The sequence below is a fragment of the Anabrus simplex genome, chromosome 1 (genome assembly GCF_040414725.1).
Source record: "Anabrus simplex isolate iqAnaSimp1 chromosome 1, ASM4041472v1, whole genome shotgun sequence".
NCBI classification, from domain to species: domain Eukaryota; kingdom Metazoa; phylum Arthropoda; class Insecta; order Orthoptera; family Tettigoniidae; genus Anabrus; species Anabrus simplex.
Window position 1 is genome coordinate 1,481,428,585 of NC_090265.1, and position 25,048 is coordinate 1,481,453,632.

Here is a 25,048-nt window from a genome sequence, read left to right on the forward strand (position 1 = left end):
TAAAAATGACTCGACACGAACTGTAAAATTATTGCACCATATGCTGCAATGTCTTGAACGTTGTTTCACAAAATAAATACATACCCTATATAAAGCAGCAAATCTCGCCATGTACAGTACTTAATACTAACACACACACATGTATATATATAATGAAATAAATGAAACAAGCGATAATTAATCAATCAATAGCGAAATCAGATGATAGAATTGATTATAATAATATTAATAATAATACAGATGTAATAATAATAATAATAATAATAATAATAATAATAATAATAATAATAATAATAATAATACAGAGGAATATTTGTAACCGGATTTGAACCGTTACAATGGTTAAACAGTTCTTGTCCAGCGAAGCTCATCTCGATGTCTTTAGTGAAGATTGGAAACGGTTCCTCGTTAATTTTTATTGGCAGGCATATTCAATAGAACACCCGTCTGCAAATCTGAATTTAAGATATGGATCTAGCAGACTTGCTCATCTGGATGCTATTGTACAAATTTGTAGATCGGACTCATGCAGGAATGTGGGGCGACAGGAAAGTGTGTCCGTCGACTCCCAGTCCTTCCTTCCTACCCCAGTAAGTATTACTCAGTTCTAAGACACGCTATTTTGTTACCTACTGTTGTATGAAGAAGTGTAAAGAAGATATATGTTGGGAAATAACATTTTAATACATTTTTTCTGTTAGACAAATATTAAGGGAGGTATTGGCGATAATTTTGTTCAGACATTCGTCTCGCAACCCTTTCCCAAACTGAGATACCAATTGCACATGCTCTTAACCGAAATACGAAGCTTCATGAAATTTTACCAAGCTCCTTTCCCGTGATACTCTAACAAACGAACACACAGAAACTACATTTTAACTTAAAACTTAAAAGGAATTATTTCTTGTATTTCTTGCCCTGTCCCATATGAAAGCCATATATCAGGCCAATAAAAACACAGAGATAATTTTATACGTAGCTTTGAGGATGTTTTAGCAAGCATGGTGTAGGGGTAGTGTACCTACGTTCTATCTATATGTCCCGGTTTCGATTTCCGACTACTGAGGTGGTCAAATTATTAGACTAAAACTTGGAAAATAACATATTTAATTTTCCTGGGTAACTTTACAAATGAAAATTAAACATGCATGCGCCTCAATACTTGTTATGCATTCGTTTGTTTCAAAAAGGCATTTGTACCCTCTTGAGCATAATTTCAGTGAGTGTTTGACAACTGTTTTTGATGCCATTGGCATGATGCCAAATCCGAACCAAAGTTTCAATCAAGCCAATGTTTGTTGTAACAGTGTTTTTTTTTAATTTTCTTCTTCACAATAGGCCACAAATTCTCAATGAGGTCCATGTCCGGGCTATTTCCTGGCCAACGAAGCACAAAAAAGTTTTTGTCACTAAGGAATTAAGTCACATTATTGGCCGCATTGCAGGGTGCACAGTCATGCATGAAGACACAAGGATTTTCCCCAAACAAATCTCTTATCTGAGGTAAGAGACGCATCTAAAGGACATTTATGTATTGGTCCTGCTTTATGGTACCCTCTACAATATACAATCCTCCGGTTCCACACACTGACATCGCACTCCAGACCATAACCTTCGTTGAATGTTTTATTGTATGTTGTACGCACTGGAGATGAAACTCTTCTTCTGGCCTCCTAAGAACATACTGACTCATTTATTCACTTACTTCAGATATCAGATCATCACCGAACCAAACTTTCGGCATTATTACAAGCTATAAAGGAACATTAACAACAACTATTTTTATAGATTTTTTATGAGTTTTCAGTGAACATTGTTAAACATATGATAAAAGTAGTTAATTTCTGTATAACTATCGTTTTGACGTTACATAACTTCTTCCAGTCGTCTGTAGACCATTCTTGCAGGCTCTTTGCCCGTTCCAGTCTCATTTTCGTCATACCTAGAGTGATCGTCGCTTTTCTTCCGGGTCCTCTAGATTTGAATCCACTATTTTACAGTGTTCTTATTACAGTTCTAGCAGATACATCTATGCTGCTACTCTTCAAATTAATTCTTAGATCATTGCTAGTAGCAGAACAATTGTTTCGTGACAATGAGCTAAGTTTTCGTACTCCTTTAGGGCTTAATTTACTCTTCCTACCACATTTTTCTTTCGTTGTGACTAGTAAACCTCGTCGTTTCCTTCCATTTTCTTAACACGACTAACATTTGTTTGTGAAATCTTAAGCCTTTCTGCTATCTCCTGTTGTGTGTAGTGTCCTTCAGCAAGCAATGTTCTTGCCACCCCAATTTTCAGATTTAGATACGATGCACAGATCTGGGGAATACTCCTTTAACCATTTACCAGATCGGAACGTTCCGGGATCTTTAACGTTGTACACAAGCTGCAGATTGTATAGATCCATGCATTCATTAAGCATTGCTTCATTGTCGTCTTCATTCTGATATCCCCATACATGACTATGGCTGTTGAAATCACCAACATAGACTACTGGGTGACTGAAGGATCTTGCAGGAGGTTGATCAACTGACTTGTGGAGGTTTTTGAATATTTACAGCAGTGACGCCGGCAATCTCTACTGCCAAAACCAAAGTCGTCTGCTGTTCTGTCTTGATAAGTTACTTTGTAGTCAGTGAGATGCCGTATTGTTCATCATCTATGGCTCCAGCCAGAGCATATCAATATATCCTTCCTATTCTACAAAGTTATGTGTCATCCTTGGTGTGAGTCTCCTGTATTGCTATTACATCTACAGTATTCTGCAGGATCAGGCGTGAGAGATATCGACTCTTAGCAGTTGAAATCGATTCGATGTTCAAGTGACATCCGTAAGTTATTACCAATGGAAATTGATGAGTGATCTGTGTTTGGTTGGTCCTGAAAAGGACTATTCATAGCTAAGTTATCTTGCATATTTGTTGCTGTGTAGCACCACCTTTGTGGAAGAATCATCCGGTTAAACCGTTATCCGGTAAACGTCCGATTGCAGTAGCCACAATCTTCAGGGAGTAACCTTGTAAGAAAACTTGGTACAGATCCAAGGCTGCCAAGCACAGTCTCACGTATGAATTCCAATGCTGTTGCATACAGACGAATGAAGAATTCGAAAACTAAAATTGACATACACGAATCGTGAAAAATGAATTGTACATAAAGAGATTCAATCTAACACCACATCCTGACTACTCAGGTGACTTCGGCATTGAGGAACTTGATATAGCCTTGAATATGATAAACGTAAATAAAGCTGTTGGCTTTGATGGCGTATATTCAGAGTTTCTTAAAGCTATCGGACCTAAAACAAAATTGTTGCTCGTTGAATTCTTCAATGAAATTCTACGAACTGGAAGATTACCAAAGCTTTTCAAGCAGGCTAGGATAATTGCAATCCTGTAACCAGGAAGAGACAGAACCGATGCTTCTCACTACCGACCAGTATCGCTACTCAGAATGACCTATTAGCTACTAGAATGGCTTATACTAAATCGCATTCAAGAGGCCATTGATAAAATCATCCCTGTTGAACAAGGTGGCTTTAGGAAACATCGGAGCTGCTGCGACCAGCTTTCAACATATACAACTCTAGTTGAAGTAGGATTTCAACGAGATCTCCGATCAGATGCAGGTTTTGCGGACCTTACAGCAGCTTATGACACTGGGTGGAGGGACTGATAGATGTTGAAGTTTATTGAAGTCATCCCATGTCTAAAGCTGGCGGTTCTAGTGAACAACATGCTCTCAGGCAGACGCTTTAAGGTGTTTCTGAATGGACTATCTAGCAGATGGAGCACTCTAAATAATGGCCTACCCCCATTCTGTTTAACTTGTATATCCATGATATGCCAGACACGGACTAATTAAAAATCCAGTATGCAGACGGCCTAACGTTAGTCTTCCCAGAGTAAATATCGTATGCACTGTGAGAAAGTACTGACAAGTGATCTGACGAAATTGAGTGACTACTTCCATAAATGGAGACTTCAACCTAACCCAAATAAAACTGAGGTTACTGCATTCGATCTAAAGCTGTTCTATTTTTTAACATGAGTATACTTTATTTCTCTGTTCGGTGGCGATACTTGAAGATGACTACAACCCGTTCCAACTGTTCCAAGTTCTTACGCAAAAATAAATCATGTTTTAACATTTTATTAATGACACCGACGTGACGGACTGACTGCTTCACAAAAGGGAGTGAATTACAGACGGAAGATGATGATGTTGATAACGTAATGCAGAGTGGCCTACAAATCAGTGACAGCTAAACTTTATTTCGTAGTGTCCATTGACATTGCAGAACATAATTCAATAATGCTATGAATTCTTTTAGACATGATAAGGCTTTTGGGCGTATGTCGTGACAAGAAAACGAGAGAGCTCTGCGAAACGTAGAGTCTTACCTTGTTTAAGGGAGATGTTCAATAACATTCCAATTTATTTGCAATCATTTAAGAAACGGCTAGGAAAACAACAGATAGGGAATCTGCCACCTGGGCGACTGCCCTAAATGCAGATCAGTATTGATTGATTGATTGATTGATTGATTGATTGATTGATTGATTGATTGATTGATTGATTGATTGATTGATTGATTGATTGATTGATTGATTGATTGATTGATTGATTGATTGATTGATTGATTGATTGATTGATTGATTGATTGATTGATTGATTGATTGATTGATTGATTGATTGATTGATTGATTGATTGATTGATTGATTGACGCGGCATAAGCCCAAATGCCTATGTCATGTCTGCAAGTATGGGCGGTTAAAGCATCAGTGTTATGTCATGTTTGTTTTTGATCAGCAATTACTTGTACTGTTCTGAGCATTGATAGAAGTAAAATATTAATAGGCATATTATGTTGCCGTATTATGTTATAATTCATGACTGTCGTTGTGTAATATTTGCTGTTAAATCCTAAACGTTAAAATTACTAACACATAAATCATGGAAAAATGAAAATTAAACAGTATTTTCCTATTATAATCTAAGTGCTCACAAGTGCTGTTATATATGAAAGGTAAGTATATCCGCTTTCTGCAGCTGTACCCATGTAATGAATTCACACCGTTAATATATGAGTCGTAGAAATGTGCCAATTTCCTTCAGTATTTCTGGATATCATATTTACGTCACTTGCTTCTCTTCAGTGTAAGACCGTCCAGTCTATTTGTACTCAGTCTCCAGATATATAAATCGTATGTAAAGTATGTGGGATTACTTGTGTCGATGTTGTGCATTTATAATTTATTGGGAAGGAATATTTTTCCAAGTGTTAGACCTACTGTACTATCCCAGTATTTGTCCAGAGTGAAAATTGGAAATAAGATATTCAAAATAGATTTTTGTTAAATAGCTGGTAATACTACATGGGATGACGGTATAGAAACAGAACTGCACCACGCGAATTATAGGAACTGCAGCAAACCCTCATGTATTCCCACTCATATTCGTATTCACGAAAGGTGACTCTGTTGAGAGGGAGTATCGGCGAAGTCTTCTGAATGAAACCACTGATGTGTCCAAATAGAAGAATTTTATAGTTTAGCCTCGGACACTTAAGTGGATGAGTGTTAGGCTATATCTGAATATGAATGCTTCACATGTATTACAAAAGTAGAACTAGAGTGCGTATCATAAGGAGAGATAAAACGAAATGTGTGGACCAATGTAAAGCTTTGATTCTCTAAGGAATCCATGTATCTATATCAGTTTTTACCAACCAGGTGGTCGCGGCCCTCTGGGAGTCAGCTGTACAATAAAGAATGCTTTTATAAGACTCTAGCATTCGAATGATGCACTAATAAAATACAAATATCCTCTTGGTTCATTTTCATTTTAAATAAAGTGTTTATTGCGGCCAATGGCCATTAAAGTATGTTTACATGACTAATTACATTAAACAGAATTTGGTTAGTCCGATTTGTCTTTTTTTTTCTTTCAAATGGCTTTACGTCGGACCGACACTGATAGGTCTTATGGCGACGATTGGAGAGGAAACAGCTAGGAGTAGAAAGGAAGCGCCCGTCGCCTTAATTAAGGTACAATTCCAGCATTTGCCTGGTGTGAAAATGGGAATCCGCGGAAAACTATCTTCAGGGCTGCTGACGGTGGGGTTCGAAGTCACTATTTTCCGAATACTGGATGCTGGACGCACTTAAGCGTCTGCAGCTATCGAGCTCGGTGTATGCCTTTTAGCATACCTCACAACATGATATAAGTCGCAAGTCTTCTCGCACAATACACATATACTGTACATTCCTTTCTCGGGGTGTGAAAAGTTTTGTTAGTACACACTCGGTGATGAAAGCCGTGTGTTGATAATCTAGTCACTATGTTCCTATGTTCATATAGGGGCCGATGACCTTCAATGTTAGGCCCCTTAAAACACCACACATCATCATCATCATCATCATCATCATCTTCACCTATGTTCATATTCTGCCTTCATATGACCCGTACTAGTCATAGCCTCTGTGGTGTAAAATGTTTCCCATACCTCTCTCTTCTTGGTTTGCAGCTCTGTAACTGGTTGAATGCAGCTGTAGATGGCAATATTAGTTTGTGTCATAGTTCTTCTGTATAGAAGAGTTCTCTTAACAGGTCGTGGAGTGAATTTGGACGAACATAATAACTTTTTCATGTAGATTGATTTTACACTTTCAAAGTCTCGAATATTTATTTTGGTCAGATGCGTCATTATCGAGGATATTTTTGCATGGAACAATTTCATAGTTAGCGTAAGATCAAGATGTCATTCATTGCTATTATGGCCGCAGCCACTCTATCCTTGATGTGTCTGGTATAAGTGGTTCCTGATGTCTATAGTGTAACGCCCAAATATTTGAAGTTGTTTACGATTGGCATAGTTTCACCTCGGTTCTCATAGCAAATTTTCTCTGTTAATGCTGTTCTGCCTCCCTTGCGGAAAAACATCTTTACCGTCTTCTGTCGATTAATTCTGAATTTGTTGTCTTCTGCCCAAATGTTCAGCTTGTTGAAAGCAACCTGCAGTTTTTAGGTTTTATTTTGATAAGAGTACCATGTCATTTGCATGCATGTATATGTGTACCTCGTCGCCTTCTACCTTTATAGTGGGTATTAGGTCTGAGACCGCTATATTGAAGGGTATGGGGCTCATTGGATCACCCTGTAGTATTATTTATTTACCATAAACCTTTACAGCATCTATGGATACAATGATATAATTATAAGCAAGAATGGTCCTAATGATGTTTGTTTAAGGATTCGTATATCCTATTATGTTTCTGTAGTTCTTCCCTGTCCACTAGGTCGAACGCTTTGTTTCAGTCTACGAAGATAGCGTAAAGTTTCCCTTTTTGATGTCAGAGGGCATCCGGTTTGTCGTCAATAAGATTCTTTATCGCATTCATTGTAGATCTTCCTCGTCGAAGTCCGGCTCCATGGCTAAATGGTTAGCGTGCTGGCCTTTGGTCACAGGGGTCCCGCCTTCGATTCCTGGCAGGGTCGGGAATTTTATCCACCATTGGTTAATTTCGCTGCCACGGGGGCTGTGTGTATGTGTTGTCTTCATCATAATTTCATCCTCATCAGGACGCGCAGGTCACCTACGGTCATCAAATCAAAAGACTTGCACCTGGCGAACCGAACATGTCCTCTGACACTCCCGGCACTAAAAGCCATACGCCATTTCATTTAATTCTTTCCCTCGTCGAAAGCCGAATATTGCTCTTCCGGTAAGGCGGTGTTAGTAAGCTGGTAAAGAACGGAATGCTGGGTGCGTGTTTTTAAGTACGAAGACAAGGATTCTAGCAGTTAAAGCACAAAAGCCACAGATATTAGCTGGTATAAAGTTTCCCTACAGACGATGAGGTGTTGTCCAACGTATTCAGCTAAAAAGTAGAAAACACCTACTTACAATACTATACAAGATATTTATGAGATAGCCATTTTCTCCTCCTAGATCCAAAGCAATCAACATTCACAGTAAATACACTTATCAAATCAGTTACAGTATAGAGGTTATATATCAGTGGAACTGTACATTATGCTCCAAACGTTTTGAAGACAGTAGAGGTAACTGATATAGGACAAGGAATATGGCACACAACGACGATGCGCGAATCCGCGACATCTGCAGGAAGATGGTACATAAAATGAAAACGCTATACAGTCTGAAAATTGCAACAGATGGCAGCACGCAGAATGTAGTGGACTGACTGGAGGAAAATTTGGCATTATCAAGAGGAAAAATTGTAAACTGGCATGGTTGTGCCCAGATTGCAAGCCGAAAGTTCTTAAACGTCAGATATAAAAATGAAACTGATGGAAAAGTTGAAAACCCACATGGAAATGCTGCTAACCGGAACCGGAATAAAAGTCGATATTCAGGAAATGCTGAGAGACGAGAACAAGAATATATTTTAATTTTATAAAATAGGTGTAGATTAATTTTAAAGCAACGTTCAACTAAAATTAATAACGAAAATTTAAAACTATGTAACATGACCTCGATAATGTTGAGAGATGGACAGCAGGCAATGGTATGTTGATAAACGGGATTAAAAGTCAGGTTGTGAGTTTCACAAATAGGAAAAGTCCTTTCAGTTTTATTTACTGTGTTGATGGGTGAAAGTTCCTTTTGGGATCATTGTAAGTATCTAGGGGTGTTAATATAAGGAAAGATCTTCATTGAGGAAATCACATAAATTGGATTGTAAATAAAGGTTACATATCTCTGCATATAGTTATGAGGGTGTTTAGGGGTTGTAGTAAGGATGCAAAGGAGGGGGCATGTAAATCTCTGGTAGGATCCCAACTGGTTCCAGTGTATGGGACCCTCACCAGGATTACTTGATTCAAGAACTGGAAAAAATCCAAAGAGAAGCAGGTCGTTTTGTTCTGGGTGATTTCCGACAGAAGAGTAGCGTTACAAAAATGTTGCAAAGTTTGGGCTGGGAAGACTTGGGAGAAAGAAGACGAGCTGCTCGACTAAGTGGTATGTTCAGAGCTGTCAGTGGAGAGATGGCGTGGAATGACATTAGTAGACGAATAAGTCTGAGTGGCGTCTTTAAAAGTAGGAAAGATCACGATATGAAGATAAAGCTGGAATTCAAGAGGACAATTTAGGGCAAATATTCATTTATAGGAAGGGGAGTTAGGGATTGGAATAACTTACCAAGGGAGATGTTCAATAAATTTCGAATTTCTTTGCATTTATGAAAAGGCTAGGATAACAACAGATAGGGAATCTGCCACCTGGGCGACTGCCCTAAATGCAGATCAGTAGTGACTGATTGATTGAGTCATATTTAAAAATATAAATTTGTTTTATTTGTATTGTCACCTTAGTTTAAATTATTAAAAAGCAAACAAATACTGCAAGAATATATTTTTAAGGTCGTCATATAAATCTTTTCGTTCATATTCATAAACTCAAACATCATTATAAACTGTGAACATGTCAGGAGGTGAATACGTTTGTGGTATACTAAATTTACAAAATATATTTGTAACATTACTTCATTTCAAATTTTGTAGTGTAACCTTAGTTTTATGTTTTTATAAAGTATACCGAAAGACTTCTAGGGCCGCATGAATATAACATAACATAAAGAAGCCCGTTCCATAAAAAGGCCTAGAAACTCTGAGATACATGATTTCAATTATAATCTAAATGGTAATCTATTGGGTAACATCTACTCTACGACCAAGAGATGAGCTGAATTTTGAGGTATGATGTAATTCATATTTTCCTTACTTCAGTTCTCAAATATTTGATTTTCTTTTCATTTTGTTTAAATAACTCAATTCCTTCCAATTAAATAAGAATCACCCAAAAAATTTCTCAAGGATCTCCTCTCGTAATTTCCATTACCAAAATTAAGAAATATAACATTTTCTATCTGGAATTTATTGATTGAGTAACTCCTACATCTCTATTTCAAAAAATGTTGAAAGAAAAAAAATCATTTTGAAATAATTGAGGAGCTCTATGTTCGAGTGTAATATGCCATAACTCAAATATCTTTAACTGAGATGGCTGTGTTGGATTCTCCATAGTTTAGTTGACATGATTGCCAAGTACTTTGTCTTTACTCAGGGGGCTAGGATACCATTTGCATTAGGTAACATCACAAAGCGAGAAGTGTGGCCAAAGGCACATCTTCCGTTATTCTGACGTTAATGGGTTACACTATTGCTGGACCAATGGCGTAGGCGTAGCGTGTCTGCATTTTACACAGAGGTCCTGGGTTAATTTCCGGCTAGCCCATGAATTTTAATCATGGGCTAAGAAGTAGACAGTCCCATGAACTGTGTACCTATTGATGTGAGGGCAACAAACCCGGTCGATAATACCAAGTAATAAATCTGAGGGAGTCGTCACACAGATCATGAAACACCCAGTATCCGCAGTAACTGAAGGACTGGTAGGCCAAGTCCGCCAGGACTGTACAGACACAGGCTTTATTTCTACAATATTTGAGTCATTTTGACGTACTATTTCCTAATTTTAAGTAATTACATAATTTGCATGAATCTTTGGGTAGTGGAACCAGTTAAAGGGTGAAAAGGAATCAGTCGTTAAAATATCGCAGAGCATAAAAAATAACGAAAAAGTATTGGTTTGTTTCATAGGTATCCTATGACTGCCGGTTGTTAAGCCCATTCAAACAGCTTTCGGATAATTAGATGCCTAAAATGTGGAATGGTATCAGCTCACGAGCAGATCTTCTCAACACAGTTGTGAAGAAGCTGTGCTCTCCTGAAAAGAGGCAGGCTTGCTACCTCTAGACCGCGGGGTTGGCTCGTAAACTACTGTACAATCAGACATAGAAACTCAGTCAAAAAGAACGTGGTGGTTATTTCTGACAGTTTCTCATCACATTTATTTGGAGAGCGAACAGCCTACAACTTAACATCTTCAAATTGTAGCATATCACCTGTTAGTATAGTCTGCTTACTTCTTTTCTATTCACGTGGCCGGCGGCGTACGATTTCTACACGGCTATTGTTATTTTCGTTTCGTTTATGTTGACATGATTGCCAAGTACTCTTTGTCTTTCCTCTTGAGGCTAGGATACCGTTTGAATGGGTAACATCATAAATATCCTATGTCTGCGTGTCAATAATCCGAACCGGATTCTACCATTATTTTACCCCTTGTGAGCCTCCCTGGAGAAAGGAGAAGGGGCGGATCTCCGTGTCACTAAGAAGGACATGTGTTAATGTGTAATACCTTTATATAATTGTCTATTTCTTCAAAGTAACAATTTTAATGTCCTATGATAGTAAAAGAAATGTGACCAAAAGTCTGAAAAACATTCCCTGTTGTAGTATAGATTTTATGTTGCCGAAAACATGTGCAATTAAATTTACTCGAACTTACCCTTCTGTAATCCTAAGATCATGAATAGTTCTCCATAGCTTCTTTACCTCATAATTACGTATTTAAGAAACATTTTATGAAAGTGATTTATTCTTATTTCCATATCATAATACTAAAATAGCAGTATAGGCATTCTATCAAGAATATGGATATGAGCTCGCTAAATGTTATACTTAGTTCAGTGACACATGACAAGAAAATTACAGCCCTCCACCCCCAATACCTTTATCCCTCTCCCTCCAACTGCCACGCTCGACATCATGGAAATACCGAAATAGGATTCTAAGGAGTCTCCACCGTTTACCGTTAGCAACCATTCTGTGTGGCTCCAGGCATTTATTTGTTTGACTGCACACGTGCTGCCCAGAAATGTCCAGAGAGGAAGAAATGAAGGTATGTGAGTTCAGCCAATCTCGCTGGTCAGGTGATAGGTCCACCCTAGCCTATCCATTAGTGCCCAAGTCTGATTGTTAGTTGTTCACTCACAGCACTGGTGTGCTGGCGTTCCGTGGTCTTGGAAGAAGATGTTCTAACGTCCAACGGAATATCGCCCAGATGTTCTGTTAATGCCCTTCTGAAGAATGTGAGAAAAATATGTTCGTTGAGGCAGGCAGTCAGAATGTACGATCCAATCAATCTGTCATGGACGATACCAGTCCACGCATTAACGACAAACCGTTGTCGACGATTATGAGTTCCTGAGGCACATTGATTTGCGAATCGTACAAACCTGGCCTTAACGTAGAACAACATTCATGTGTGTAAATAACGCGGACCCTAAAGCGGGACTTCACCGCAATCTGCTACAGAAACCAGCATGCGAATTCCTTGAGACGAGGATACCATCACATTGTAATGACATAACGGGCTGAAGATAGAAAGTATCCAACTGTCGCATATGTAATATCCTCCACACAACAGTGTGATGCACACCGACTTGCTGTGCACTAGCTCATGTGCTTGAGTTTGGACTGTCATCAGACTGGCACAGAATATCTTCTTCCATGGCAGGAATACATACGGTTCGCTCTCGACCTGTACATATTTGTACGGAAGGTTCCTCTTTCTCGTAGTTGCCGATTCGCATGCACGAATGGTCCATTGTTTGTAACTCAATGGTTGGGGAAGCACTGACAGTACTCTCTTACACCGTTTCGTTCATTTCCGTCGGTAGCTTCAAAACCAGATGTATGGCCATCAGTTCACCTGCTGTGAAACGCTCTGTGTTCACTCAAAAATAATGATGTGCGACTGCGAGTGACCAAGCATATGCCAATGTCTCGTATGCACTTCGCCATTCTGTTCAAAACCAGCCGGCATTAACAGTTCCAAAGAAACCACTTTGTAAAATTCCTCTAATGCCAAAAACTGACTTTAGCGGAAAAAGACTCCTATATAAAGTAAGTTGGTCCTTTTTTCGCTTTCTCAAGCCCCTGTAGCAATTTGTACGGATACTAGGTTTGCAACACGCTGTATATACCTTTAGAGTCTCAGGCGGTTTCTCCTCTGCCTCCAAGTCAGATTGCTTTTCCCCGCCAGTGCATGAATTGAGATTTTCCGACTCATCGGGTAAACCTTGGAAAGAGATGAGTAAAACGGCATCTACGAACTTTCATTGAATCTTGCACTATTATGGGCATCTAATATCGATAGCCGAGAACGAAAGGGTTACAATTCAAAATCCATACTTTTTTCAAGAAAATAGTTTAAAGTTTTAGCGTTTTACGTCATTGCCTCTCAAAATTACACTTGTTGTACATATACAAGTATTATGAAAATTGGTGAGTAACCTACATAGTTCTTGCATAATTTATTAAAATATGGAAAAGAGTTACAACTCAAAATGTACACTTTTAAGTTAAGCAAAGCGACTAATGTCAGAACACTGAAAACCGTTAGAAGAGCTTCCTGGCATGAATACATTAGATTTTGTTTTTTAACAATTTCGGAGGTTGTAGAGGTCGAAACAAGCTATACATTGATGGTAAAATTTCAAAAAGGCATATTTTTGTTCTTGTAACACTTTCGTTCTCAGCCATCGATATGACAGCCATATACTGAAAGTTTCTCATCCCTTTCAATTTGTCAATTGTGCATTAAAGTATAGGAAGGACGGAAGGAAGGAAGGAAAGAAGGAAACTAATGCCGTATTGTTACCTAAAGGAGAAGAACAACTGAAGAGAAATACCAAGCATACTAGAGCTTATTCGCGGAAATGCAGTTCAATTATTTTCGTAAGGTAAGAGAGATTAACCTGACAGAAGAACCAGAATGTTCTACTTCGTAATAATCAGAGTCATCATCATCTTAGCGTTTATCCCTCAATGGAGCAGGGTGTATTGTTTTGCAAGCCAATCTCCACTTGGTTCTATTAAGCGCATCATCTGGAACATGTCTTCTTGAAGGTTCATCTATTGTACAGACGGCACTAGGCATCACTCCATCTGGAAATAGTGTAACTGTTCGCTCTCCTAAGCTTCTCATTAGAGGAGACGAAAGATAATACCTGGGGACACATGAATATAAATATAAACTATATGTGGCTTGTCCGAAAATTGCTACGCAAATAGAATCAATTATCACTCCATGGTTTCCCATTTCTCTATGTAATGTTTAGGCGCCAGCGTTACAGTTTTAAACAAAGCTGTAAAGCAAAATTTATTTTACTAGCATAGAGACTTGTACTTAAATCACAGGGGTAGTATTTTAAATAATTAACCATTAAGTATCGCTTGAGAAAGAAAATTAACGCATTGAAAAATAAAATGAATTTATTAAACAAAAATGAGATGAATCGGAAACGTTCCTTAAAGCTTGGAGGGATTTTAGAATTTACGTTACTGAAATTAACTGTTGCTGGCTTTATCTAATTGAGGCTCACCAATTACAGCTTCCGTTGAGGTCATCTATATTACGTGGTTACTCGTTCTCCTCTTCTTGTTGTAGAATTGGCTCCATGGACATCCTTCCTTCCTTCCTTCCTTCCTTCCTTCCTTCCTTCCTTCCTTCCTTCCTTCCTTCTGTGATGTGGTTTGGTTTGGGCTATCTGGACTAGCACTCCCTAAATCCCTAGTCTTTAAATTAGACATTGGCCCTATACTTGTGAAAATTGATCAGTGTTGTTCGTAGGAAGAGAAAATTCAGAGATATGAATTTTTCCATGTTATCAGAAATCTCAATCCAACTTAGCTATTCTACTGATACAATACAGGCTTGTACCAAATTCCGTGGACTTGAACTAAACGTAGTTCTTCGTCCAGAATAATTACTGAATATATCACAAGCCGTAAGCTTGTTTCGTCTCACCCTGATCCGACAGCATCACAGCAGCTAAGTACTGTGTCGAAGCGACCACACACTGTACGAAAATAACTATGTCTCGAAGCGACCACTCATTGTCTGAAGAATAATAAAGTAGTTGTGGTTCTGGTAGTGTTGTAAGTCGAGGGTTACTCCGCGCTAGATAATATACCCGGGCTCTCCCAACTCTTGGTAGCAGCTCAATACCAAATCTCAATACAACGAAGCATCTGATTCGTAGATCGCATTATCATCTCCCTCTCTTCATTCTTCACAAGTAACCAGTAGGCGTGGAGATGATGTAGTCTTCCAGCTTGTTAGCCTCGCGCGCGGTTCGCTGTGTACTACCTTTGCTTATGAGTTAAACCCGTGAGTCATCCAACTTCCCCGCTTCAAGAATAACTTTTCCGTGTACACAAATATGAGATGAAATGACACAAACTCTGTCTCAACATTGACCATATTTACAATACATAATGAATTCCTATCCTACATAATATATTAATTTAAATAATAAATGATATTCTAATATATACAATATGATTCCAAAAGCCTTATTTACATATGATTGAAGTTAAATTAATATCTCATTATGAATAATTTCCGATGGCGGATAATCTTTATATCGAGTGATATCATGCAAGAGGATTGTACACTAATTTAATATGGCTGGGGAAGCCTGGACGGTTACAATAGGCCACGTGGTCGGCCCAGTAATGTTGTCACTAAATAATTTTGTTTGTAGGAAATGTCGACTAACCCGCTCTAACGTAATGCAGTGGGAGTAACATAAATTGTAGGGGTTCTAATGGGCCGAACACCTAATATTTATCCAAACCTCATAGCAACACCGTCGTGCAGGTAGACTCTACTTGTCCTTCGTTTCAGTAAGTTTGCATTCTAACCTATTACTGCATAAACACCTGGGCCCTACTAATAAGAGTCCGATAGAAAAGAAGCGTCGAAGATCTTTAGATGTATGAAGAGGTGTACCGATAAATAAATCTGAAATGTTATATAATATAAGCATCATTGTATATTTTGTTTGCTGGAAGAGAAGACAGACATTCAGATAATGTGAATAGACAAGGATCACAGTAATAAGCCCAGTTGACGGAGGAATAGCGAACTATTCCTCGTGGCAAAACTTGGCGTTATATCTACAAAAATTGTACGCTTCATGAATAAAGAACTACGTCATTACCACGAGACTAAAGTATTCCTAGTAAGTAGCATATTTCTACAATTAAATTACTAATACTGATTCTTTTTCACATTTTACGACATTCAAATGTGGCCGCTGAATCAAGATTTATAGCACCATAAAAGTGTGAGGGATATAAATGGGCTCCTGGAGGAAAGTGCGCTGGTAGCACAGCCCATATTCTCCGCCAGCGATTTAAAATTCTAATATTTTCATGCCTTTTCTTAACACAAAGCTATTCGTCCGTATAGAACGTGTTGTGAGAATCACGGGGCAGGATCGTAAAACAGAGGCCAATCTTGTGTGGCTGATGGAATAGCTGCAATTATTGGCTGAGTTTCCAGGTTTTAGTAACGCTAGAATAAATAACAACTAGAGCTTTCATACAATTGAATGAATAAACAATAGATCTCATTCACCACCAACAACCCACCAATTTCATTATGAATGCCCCTTTTAAATGTCAAACTTGTGAAATTCTTCTTCTTCGTCTTCTTCTGGACCTTCTCCAAAATTATCTGAAGTGGGCAAAAATTGAACGTAAGCGCATTTTTACGGTCAGATTCCCTTCCTAACGCTAACCTAATGTGGTGGGATGTGCTGGTATTCACTATTGTGTATTTGTGTCGTGGTTGGTAGTGTTTTATCACCTGTAAATGAAGATGTATTTTTAAATGAATACGAGCACCCTACCACCGAGCTAGAGGAATTAACAAGAAGTGTATAAACTTTCCACACCAGCGAGGAATCGAACTCTGCTGCCATTGAAACAAATATCACTACGATGACCATTCGGCAAAAGATTGGGACATGTCCTGGTGGGTATGAGTACCGGAATTTTATAAGAATTAATCATTTATTTATAAAGCTAGATAGAGTGTGTAAAAGATAAATGATTATAGTAATAATAATAATAATAATAATAATAATAATAATAATAATGAGAAATTATACGTGAGACTGGCTGGCATTTACAATATACTTCAGCAAGAAAATTTCTATATATAAACGTAGTGGCGTGTGTAAATTGAAAATTCCAGTTACATTATAGGATAAAGTAACATTGAGAAAATACAATGATATATAAAACAATGGTTAAAAATAAATTTATTGTAAATACTTGGTTCCAGAATTTCCATGACTGACTGACATAAATATTAAATCTCTATTCACATTTCTCTGAAAGTTTATTTCGAATGCTGTTTTCCAAAATACTGTTTGGAGAGGAAGGTTTAAGGTGCTCCTTCATAAAAGGAACATATCTGAAACTCAATTTATAAGGATGTTATAGGTTAAAATGTGGTGCGTGACTCACTGACCTCGTTATGTGACTTACTGACATTTCTGAAATTATTAATTTCATACTGATGTAGTTTACTCATTATAATTCTGTAATCACAATATTTTACTCTCATATTATTTTACAGGCATGGGTTTATTGCGAAAAATGGAATTATCAAAACACTATTAATTATATAAATGCTGTTTTCTTACTTTAAATTAAAAAACGAAAATATCGTGAATGAAAAACGTAATAGAACATTATGCAACAAGCCTATAGTGACAATAATTAAGACACGAGTATGTTTATAAATCGAGCGAAGACATGTCGCTTGACAGTTGAGTTTACTTAACAGAGCACAAAGCGCATGCGCTGGGTTATTGATTTTCCGTGAGTGGATCAGAGACCTTGACAATGTCATATGTTTTCAAAGCTGTGATAGAAGGTTATCATAACCTAGCTTTATTTCAAATACAAATTGTTTATTGTACAGTTGGTGAAGTGAATTTGCGGGAATGTGGCGTGTGGTTGTGGAATATTGGAAGTAGAAGATGCCTTGATGTTAATTTGTATGTCCGACACGTTTGATTTTATAACCAAGTGAGAAGCTAGTGCGTTGAGCGCAGGTGACATGCTATCCTTACCTGATTGGTCAAACAGCTGTATCATAATGAACATCTGAACTCTGATTGCTGGAGAACCGGTATCATAACGAAAATCTGAACTCTGATTGGTGGAGAACCTGTATCATAATGCAACTTGAACTATAACGAGCCTTATTAAGATTCAGTTTTCTGGCATATAATATTTATATTTCGGTATCGTCGAACATAAAATAATATTTATAATATCAACACACAATGCAGCGGACTAGTGGTAAGCTGATATTGACAGTCAGACGAACATAATGCTGGATTTTATTTGTAATTTGTAATTTACGTCATAACCCTCTTCACTATGACAGCTTCGTTTATTTCAACTTTTTCCCGAGCGTACTTGAGGGCCTTAAATTGCTGTCGCTTTACGTAAACATGGTTAAGAAAATGTGCCAGACAGGTGTTCAGTGCATCCATTTAATCAATTACTCACTCTTCTTCTACTGCAATTCTACCTCGTCCGTTCGAAAATGGTCATTAACTCCACGCACACGGTGAATTACAAAATTCATCTGAGATGTCAATTGCGCTTAGCAGTGGACAATTTTCACGCCTTGACTGAATGCATTAACGTGAGCTCCAGTCACAAACTACCTGAGATATAACTCCACAATTTCAGTCTGTACAGGTAATCGTTAATTTCACATTTTCTTGGTAAATGCATGTGCCTACACTATGCGGAATGTCACGCGGAAGATATACGAGGAGGACGCAATTCAGCAAATTTTGAGGAACTGACTGGCACATGTTCATAGTCTTATGTAAATAAAGCGTGGGGTTCCTTTTATGTTAGCATTAAATATCTGATCAGAACTTCCTTGATATAACTACTAACACGGATCTTATTAAAATCGTCTCTTCCCGGAGTCTGATAAGAGATGGCGTTATATCCATAAAACTCTATGACATTTTGCATTAACATCATCCGATAGCTGCTCACTAGGCGCACATTTTCTTGTCTTGCTAATCCATAACCCCTTTTCTTCTGCTAAATACACAACAAGTTCTTTTCCTTTTTCGCAGTGAAGAGGGCAAAGCTTGCACTACACGTTTTTTGCATTTACTATAATGCTGCCTTCTACAGAATGCTGTATCGGCACTACTGTCAACTTCCTACATACTCGCCAATTTGTCCCTTATCCGTATGTAGTCCAATTTCCCTATAACTTTAGTCCTATTCCTGCTTTATTCATTCTTGCTTTAGAACTTTTATTGTGAAGTTTTCTTGCCGTGCTTTATACCAACCTTTCTCCTTTAAACGCTGTTTGCATTCTCGTTGTCTTTCTGCTGGTAAATTCCCCATATTACTGTTTCACTGCAGTTCACTTATAACTTCACCAATGTCTCCAAAGTAACTAACTGAACTGTGAGGAGATGCGCATTGTCAGTCAATCACAGTGCCGTAGCAGGAAACTGATTCACTGGAGAAAAAAAATGTTTGTTCAAATATGTATTTTGATGTCGTTTAGGTAACATATGATCCCTAAGGAAACTTTATCCCATCGATTACCGTGCGTTTAAATGATTTTTCCTACGTTTGTCATGACTGACTGAAACTTCCGTAAACAAATATGTTGTCCTTTCAAGCTACGTAGGAAATTAGGAAAATTATATATACGACAGGACAAAATAATTTTGACATGTAAAGAAGTGAGCTTGAAGGAAACAAAAATACTTGTAAATATCAAGGTATGGAAAACGCACGCTATGGTGTACTTCACAGTGTACTCAATGTCACAAGATTTGAACTAAGATATGGGCTATTGCAATCTGATTTTCCGAAGCTTCCATCCTTAATATGAAATTCTAAACTATTTCGTAAACATAATTCTTGAACAAAAATATGCAATATCAATTTGGCAATTTATGCCTCATATGACATTTTCGTGCATTCATTCTAAATTCAACTTAGTTCAAGGAATTCTTATCTTTGTCTGACAAAACTGACTTGAAGTTTGAACTAATGAATGAAATAATAGTTGCGGCATTAAAGAGAAAATGAGACATTTTCTTAGAAAAAACATCTACGTCCTGGTCGAAATTATCAGTTTGCAGACTGGTATCGAACACATGTAGACAGGACCTGATCTAAAACTGAAGAGGAATTTGCTAGATTCCGACTGTATCACCAACAGCATATGTGATGTCTGTCGTGAATGTCACCATGTTAGAATCAGATCAAACACGCCTGTGCGGAGTTCATGAAGCTCTGACTGAAGGTTACCTATCAGATCGGCTGCAAATTAAGACGCAGGTCCGAAAGGTGACGCAGAGTGACTCACGCTGAAATCTTCACGGAGTAGTAAGTCATAGCGACAATCATCGGCAAGTAGGATCTCGCTTCCAATACGGAGTTTACGACGGAACTTCAGTTCTGGCAAGGATGGTGAGTACTTTTCGTATGTTAATAGATTTGAGTTCAAAATCTAATTCCGAAACAGAAGTTGTGTTCGGAAAGATATGTCATACAAAACACCATCAACCACCACAGAGACACGCAAAGGATAATCCATTCCACCACATAGGGTTGGCATCAGGGAGGTCACCCGATCGTAAAACTGGGTCAAATCCACACTAGGCACTAGCCCCAAGAAAGTTTTGGAAGAGATCAAGAAGAAGAAATAGAAGATGTCGTGGAAGTGTTAAGTATTATTGACGAAGCATAATATTTTAGAGCAGAATCCATCATCTCAGTGCTGGAGTTATTGGCCTTCACGGGCCTGTCCTTCAAGCGGCGTATGCGAAGCAGATTGAGGGCGAAATTAATAAGTGAAAAGTGGCCTCCTACCAGGCAGTCAACCACCGAATCGATACCGTGATTTTAATACATACAATTAATAATAATGTTATGTACTTTACGTCCGAGTAACTACTTTTACGGTTTTCGGAGACCCCGAGGTGCCGGAATATAGTCCCGCAGGAGTTCTTTTACGTGCCGGTAAATCTACCGAGACGAGGCTAACGTATTCTGGCACCTTCAAATACCACCGGACTGAGCCAGGTTCGAACCTGCCAAGTTGGGGTCAGAATGCCAGCGCCTCAACCGTCTGAGCCACTAAGCCAGGCACATACAATTAAACATACAGTATTTGTTTTACTTTAAGCGAAAGAATAAAATAAATTATTCTTCTTTTAAATGTGAACATGAAAACTCTGATCTTTTCTGGGATATAAAAAAAATTCGAGCCCTGAGGTGTGTTTGCTTCAACACACGTCTAATATATATAATTATAATCGTTTTTATATTTGCACTTTTTGAATATTGTCTTGGTACTTGGTTTTTACACGATAGGACAAATGATGGCCTATGATGGGTGCAGTTTAATTTGTATTAGTTGAAGTAATCACGGGAAAGCGGATGGATAGAATTTCATGAATTTTGATATTTAAGTTTAGGATAAGAGCAAATAGAATGTTATTTAAGAAAATCTCCAGAAGAGGCTTTCAGGGATACCTTAAAACATAAAACTCGATGACCCCACTTTAGACGTTATTTAGAATATTATTTATAAACATTTTTGTTTTATACTCTTTTCAATGAAGAGAGAAATATGGGTAGTATCAGTGGCAGTTACTCGAAAGTTATGTCCAAGAACCATTAACTACTCTACGGAGAGTTACTATGGAGATTATCTCGGCGAAGTTTGCAACGCTCTGTACATACCATTTAATTATATTTATTTCAATATTAACCTGATTCTTGGTTTTTATACCGGTATTTTGCAATCCGTATGGAGGGGAAGGACGGTGCAGAGGAAAGCCTCAATACGATAAAAACTTACACTCTAATAACATCAAAACATTATATTTGATGCCAAATTGATCAATCTCGTTTCCTTCGTATGCCATTTGTGTCTCCTCAATGCTGTCCCCTCTATTGTTCATAATGTAATTTTTATTTATGTATTACTCTACTATATCGTTACATATGTGTCATATCTGTATTCAATAAACCAATACTGATCTGCATTTAGGGCAGTCGCCCAGGTGGCAGATTACTATCTGTTGTTTTCCTAGCCTTTCCTTAAATTATTGCAAAGAAATTCGAAATTTACTGAACATGCCCCTTGGTTATTTCAGTCCCTAACTCCTCTTCGTATAAACGAATATTTGCCCCAATTTGTCCTCTTGAATTCCATCTTTATCTTAACAATGTGAACTTTCCTACTTTTAAAGACACCACTCAAACTTATTTGTCTACTGATGTCATTCCGCGCCATCTCTCCACTGACAGCTCGGAACATACCACTTAATCGAGCAGTTCGTCTCATTTCTCCCAAGTCTTCCAGCCCAAACTTTGCAACATTTTCGTAATGCTACTCCTTTGTCGGAAACCACCCAGAACAAATTGAGCTGCTTTTCTTTGGATATTTTCCAGTTCTTGAATCAAGTAAACTGGAACCATACTCTAGTTGGGGTCTTACCAGAGATTTATATGTCCTTTCCTTTACATCCTTACTACAGCCCGTAAATACCCTCATAACCATGTGCAGTGATCTGTACCCTTTATTTACAATCATATTTATGTGATTACCCCAATGAAGATCTTTCCTTATATTAACACCTAGGTACTTACAATGATCCCCAAAGGGAACTTTCACCCCCATCAACGCAGTAATTAAAACTGAGAGCACTTTTCCTATTTGTGAAACTCACAACCTGACTTTTAACCCCGTTTATCATCATAGCATTTCCCACTGTCCATCTCACAAAATTATCCAGGTCATTTTGCAGTTGCTCACAATCTTGTAACTTATTTATTACTCTGTACAGAATAACATCATCTGCAAAAAGCCTTATCTCTGATTCCACTTCATTACACGTATCATTGATATATTTAAGAAAACAATAATACTGCCTTGAGGAATTCCTCTCTTAATTACGAGGGCAGATAAAGCTTCGCCTACTCTAATTCTCTGAGTTCTATTTTCTAGAAATATAGCCGCCCATTCAGTCACTCTTCCAATTGCACTCATTTTTGCCAGTAGTCTCCCACGATCTACCCTATCAAATGCCGTAGACAGGTCAATCGCAATACAGTCCAATTGACCTCTTGAATCCAGGTTATCTGCTATATCTTGCTGGAATCCTACAAGTTGAGCTTCAGTGGAATAACCTTTCCTAAACCCAAACTGCCTTCTATCAAACCAGTTATTAATTTCGCAAACATGTCTAATATAATCAGAAATAATGCTTTATCTTACTGTACCTAGCTGTAAGTTCTTCTCTTCATTTACTTTCAAACTTTAATGTTCCTCCTTCTTTTCTTTGCCTTTAAATTTTATTGGTAACTTTTGTGTCTCTACAGTTATTTTGTTAATTTTTTAATTTTTTTCGCTGTTTTTGTCATTGCTCTGTCATTTATTTTTTAAAGCTTGCATTGCGGAATCTATATTTTGGCTTCACCCCGTTTTGGTTTACCAGATAAAAATTAAACATTTATATAAAATTGTCTCTCTGTCTATACTTTTTTGAATATCAACCCGAAACTCGGTTTCTTCAACGAATACGATAAATTATGGGGAATGGCAGGTTCAGTCTATTATTTGTCTTTTGCAGCATCATGGGGACAAAGGTAGGTGGATGTTCATGAAGCACGATATTTAAGTTTATGAAAGGGCGAGTGGTATCTTAGCTATGTGTTGTTAAAAAAAATTCACAGGCAGGGGTCTTCAGCGGGAGCGTGGAACATTAAACTCGGTGTATCTCTGTTACTGTAGTTTATATAGAAAATTAGATCACAAAAAGATATTTAGAATACTACATATAAACGTGTTTGTTCTATACTTTTTTTCTATACGGTCAACAATAAGGGAAATATCAGTGGTGGTCATGTGAAAGATTTTTATGTCCAAAAGGCGATAACTTTAAGGAGAGTTGCCTTGGAGATATACAAAATATATGGTTGGTTCTGGCAGCATAAAATGCACAATTAATCAAAGATCGACATGTGGATGCGTGGCATACAGCATAGCAGGACGCAGAGAATTAAACTGAGTTGATTTGGTACAGGCTAGCAGGACGCAGAGAATTAAACTGAGTTGAATTGATTGATAATTTAGAAGCCATTGAGTCTGAAAAGCCCATTCATATAATGATCTAGAGGAAGTCCGCCATTGTCCGGTCCCGAATCCGGAATGAGAAAGGAGGAGGGTTTGCTGGTCTGACACCCAGCTATAAAACTGCCAAGGCCGAGTTTTGGGCGGCGGGAAATAACCTAACTCCCTAACGGGGGCAACGGCGTCGGGCGAATGAGCCCCTTTAGATTGGGTGATGGTCTCCACAATGGAGAAAATGCCACTGGAATCCATTATGTAGCGTCTGTTCTCCAGGTTAGGGTGCGGCTGTACAAGGAGTCTGTACTCCAGAGGAGTGGCCTCATTATCACCTCACTGGATCACATCCAGAGTTGTAATTCGGGACCTAGTCCCACACAGGTGACACCTTGACAGTCAACCATGAAAGGTCTTTTAAGGAATACTCCACCGGCGGAACCAAGAGAGAAGGCAGCATTCTGATACGGTGGACTGCCACTTAAAAGATACCGTGAAATCGGAGACACGGAAATATCCCAGTACCACATACACGAAAGACAAAGTCAAGAATCAAACCAAAGCAGATAACATACTTCTCTACACACAATATAAACTCACTCATGCAAACCGGTAAACTAAAAGTGATCACCGACATAATGAATCAGCACAAAATTCTTATCACGAGATTACAGGAAATTAGAAACACAGACCAGGATGCCTTGGAATCTCAAGGGTACAGACTTTATAAAGGTATACCCGGGAAGAGAGTGATGAAGAATATTCCACAATTTGGAACAGGATGTCTAGTCAGCCTTAAAATAACAAACTCAGTTCACAAATTCAAATCACAGTCTCCACGACTCTCAACGCTTGCCTTAAAGGCATCTAATAAAATCTATACTATAATAAATTCCCATGCCCCCACTAATGATAAGAACAACTCCTCAAAAGACCAAATGGCGAGAGAATAGCTGATCTGTGTAGAAACCATAACTTAATTTTAAAATCTACATATATTAAGAGAAAACCTCAAAAACTCAAAATATGGAAACACCCTGACTACACTAAAGGAGAATGTCAACTGGATCACATCTACATGGACAAATACGACCACAAAGAGGTCTATAACGTCAAGGTCGTCCGAGGAATAGACACAGGTTCAGATCACTACGTAGTTAAAATTAAAATT